The sequence below is a fragment of the Grus americana genome, chromosome 6 (genome assembly GCF_028858705.1).
Source record: "Grus americana isolate bGruAme1 chromosome 6, bGruAme1.mat, whole genome shotgun sequence".
In the NCBI taxonomy this organism is placed as follows: domain Eukaryota; kingdom Metazoa; phylum Chordata; class Aves; order Gruiformes; family Gruidae; genus Grus; species Grus americana.
The window spans coordinates 928,612-932,500 of record NC_072857.1 but is presented as its reverse complement, the minus strand read 5'-3'; the positions used below and the strand labels follow the sequence as shown (position 1 = coordinate 932,500).

The following is a 3,889-nucleotide window of genomic DNA, read 5'->3' as shown; positions in this document are numbered from 1 at the left end:
CCATCTGCATGTTCAGTGAGGAGCGGTACACGTTAAATGGTGAGTGGGTAGATATCTGTCTTGTACTCATCCCTCCCTGAGCCCTCGGCAGATATGGGAATAGCAGGTTTATTATTGCGCCAGCTGCCTGTCAATCCAATAATACCGGAAAGTCATATAGTACAACCTAGAAAGCTAATATAGCAAAAAGCTGTTAAAAATTAACCAGACAAAATTAACATAAATTGATATATTCCTCTGTTTATACAGTGTGTATTTCTAGTTTGATTGCCCTGCTGAACACACCGAACGGTTGTGTTCCCGTCCCCGTGTTTACAAGCAGTGCCCGTGGCAGGGGCACGGCTCCATCACTTGCCCCGCGTGCTTCGAAGGACGGACCCCAGGGAGGAGGGGACGGGTCCCGCCGAGGGCGCCCACGTCACCCTGCATGGGACGGAGGGTGCCAGCACCGGCCCACTGCCCCCAGCTCAGCCCAGCGTCAGCCCCGCGCTGGGCCGGTTGGGGTGGAGACGCTGGGCTGCCCGGCGAGGAGCAGCATCGCACCCCGGGCTTGGCCGGAGCTTTCCCGAGCACGGCAGGGGACTGTGGGGCTGGGGAAGGTGCTCCCGGCATTTCTGACACTGTCTCTCTCCCTGACGTGGAATTCTCTGGGGGTTTCTCATTCACTTCTTCAAGACAGACCTGTTTCCCATTCGCAGAGCAAGGGCAGTTGCAGCCGTAGGCGCAGCAGGTTTTCTCCTCTCACGGTGTTCCATCAGCAGTATCTCCAAATTTCCACTGTGCTCCGGGGGTGGAAGCCATCGGCTCTCCTGCCTCCCGCTCATCCGGGCAGAGCCTGCGCAGACTGAGCCCTTCTGCCTCCAGGGAGGGGTGTCAGCCGAGCCAGGTGGCTTCTGTGCACTTTGCTCTCCAAATCACAGATAACCGCCAAGAACAGAGGCAAAAAGTCTAAAGGAACTAGGGGTGAAGAGCGAGATTGCTCTCCACAGCCCACTTCACCGGGTTTTCCTGGGAAGGTGCCTTGGCTAAACCGCAGCTGACCTCAGGGAGCATAAACCCTTCCCATCAGGAATCGGCTGGATGTACTAAATGCCACCTTAATTTTGGTAGAGAAGGTTATAGGCCAGGCAGAACTTTGCCATCAGTCGGCAAAAGAAAACGCGTTTGAAGTGATACGCAGGTTTAGCGTATCGAACGGCCGCTGGAAAATGGCACCTAAGCCAAGTCTGCCTCCACCAGCCTTTCCGCTTGGCAGAAAACGAGAGCTCACTGCTCAGACCCCGGGCTGGCGTTTTCCTGATGTCAAACACTCAAGATGTTTGGGAAGCATGTGAAAATTCTTTTGCATGCTTTTTTTTTTTTTTAGTGGGTCCTGCAGCGTCTCCTCAAGGTGCGTTTGAGTCGTGCTCCGCACGCACTGCGCGTTTGAGGCAGAATTCTCCGCTTTTCCCCCTGGGAAGTGTTTAGGGAGCAGAGCCGTTATACACCCCCCAGGCCACTCTCTGCCCTGAGATTAAAAAAAGAGAAAAGTAGAATATTGTGAATGTCATACACAACACTGGAACACAGCTAGCTCCTGTTCCTGGGCCGGGAAGACGTTTGGGTTTCTGAAACCGAACGGCAGCCAAGGAAACGTTCATCTGGCCAGAACGGACCCAACAGCACCTGGGTTCGCATCCTTTCCAGCTCTCCTGTGCTCCGCTCCCAAACCGCTTCACCTGCTGCAGGAGTCTGAAAATCTCTCAAACCTGACTCGGACAAACAAACCGAACCAAAGCGAACTAATTTTTAGCTTGTTTAAAAATGTTTTTAAGCTGCCGGCTCCTGCTCTGTAGGCAGACTCGGGAGGCGAGGAGGGGGAGGCAGGGAGGGGGCATCCCCAAACCGGGTGCCTCTGCAGCCACCCCTCCTCCCTGCGGGGCTAGTGCACGGCCTCAGCACCCAGCGCTCAAACACTGTTCTTCTGCTGTGATATCCGTCACCTGGCTTAAAAATTCTGCTTAAACTTAAAAAACTTAAAAATGCAAACAATGCTACTACTTCTAAATTTATCTGGTTAATGAAGTCACTACATAAATTTAGCACATTATTTTTTTGTTATTAATTGCTAACAGTGAAAAGGGCTAAATTCAGAATAACTCTCTGTTTCAAAGACCTAATTGCCAAGGACCTAGCCTTAATATTAACTAGGATAATTATTATGCAAAGCATACCCACCCAGAATGTTTGCATAGCTATCACAAGCGCTTTCATAAATGATGCTTTAATTAGTCTTAATTAGAATTTGTTTAAGTCAGCAGGGAATGCAGAGCCCGTGAAATGATGTATGTAATAAGCATCAGGCTCACTTTTTACTTGGGGAATAGAGCTGACAAAATCACATCACGTTAAATTGATTCAGTCAGAATTAAAATTCTTATGGTATTAATTAAATGGGGGATCTCATTAGCAGGCTGCAGGGTGACAGAGTGACTCTTTGGCGACCAGATGTGAAGAAGCAGCACCAAACAAGAGCACCATTAGACCAAAAAGTCGTCCCGTCTGAGGCGCCGGAGCAGCGGCGCGGGGCTTGATGCAAAGCGGAGCAGCCCGGGCAGTAGGACAGCAGCAATTCAGAGCACTTTTCAGCTAATTTGGCTCCTTTCAGGACTTGCAGCTCCATAAAGCAAAGATTGTTGGGGTTTCAGAGGGTGGCAGCGGCTGCGGGAGCTCGCGCTGCCGGCGTGGTCCCCAGGCACCCTTGGGTGCTGCCTGCGCCGGGCTCGGCCAAAGCCTGGGTGCCCCCGCGCCAGAGCGCAGGGAGGGTCCCGGCGTTTGCCGCATCCACCCCGGCAGCCTCTGTTCAGACGTTCCCAGCGTCCGTGGTGGTTCTTGCACACGCTGCAAACCACTCGTAGCAGCAGGAGCACTTTTTCCTGTCTATAAGGCAGCTCTGACTTGGCAGGGCTCGTCAAGGATACATGATATTTACCTCCAATTTGCATATGTTTTGTGAATGGCAAGGGGCACACGCTGCCGCTGTGTCACTGGTAACCGCTCGCTGCTTTTATTTCTCTACGCTACATTTCAATATTTAAAAAATAAGCTTGCTCCTTGCCTGTGACGGAAAGGTGAAACCTCAGCCCCGTGTCGGGGCGATGCACCAGCGCTCCCGAGGCAAACCCGGGAGTCCTCTCCTGTCTCCTCTGCCCCTACACAGGGCACCAGGACCCCAGTGGGATGGGATGGGATAGGGATGGGATGGGGATGGGATGGGATGGGATGGGGTGGGGATGGGGTGGGATGGGATGGGATGGGGATGGGATGGGATGGGATAGGGATGGGATGGGATGGGGATGGGGATGGGATGGGGATGGGATGGGGATGGGGATGGGATGGGGATGGGGATGGGATGGGATGGGGATGGGATGGGACGGGGATGGGATGGGATGGGATGGGGATGGGATGGGATGGGGATGGGATGGGGTGGGATGGGATGGGATGGGATGGGGATGGGATGGGATGGGGATGGGGATGGGGATGGGATGGGGATGGGATGGGATGGGATGGGGTGGGATGGGATGGGGATGGGATGGGATGGGGATGGGGATGGGGATGGGATGGGATGGGGATGGGATGGGATGGGGATGGGGATGGGGATGGGGATAGGACGGGGATGGGATGGGGATGGGATGGGGATGGGATGGGGATGGGGATGGGGATGGGGATGGGGATGGGATGGGATGGGATGGGATGGGATGGGGATGGGGATGGGATGGGATGGGGATGGGGATGGGATGGGGATGGGGATGGGATGGGATGGGGATGGGGATGGGGATGGGGATGGGATGGGATGGGATGGGGATGGGATGGGATGGGATGGGATGGGGATGGGGATGGGATGGGATGG

The 3,889-nt window shown here is 54.3% G+C and overlaps 1 long non-coding RNA gene across 1 annotated transcript in view; it reads left to right on the top strand.

Annotated features, from left to right (window-relative positions):
- Window positions 1–3,054, top strand: part of LOC129208063 (uncharacterized) — a 19,002-nt gene extending 15,948 nt beyond the window's left edge. Inside the window, exon 3 of the long non-coding RNA XR_008577667.1 lies at window positions 2,450–3,054. This is a non-coding gene — a long non-coding RNA (uncharacterized LOC129208063). The remainder of the gene's footprint in view (window positions 1–2,449) is intronic.
- Window positions 3,055–3,889: the final 835 nt, after the last annotated feature.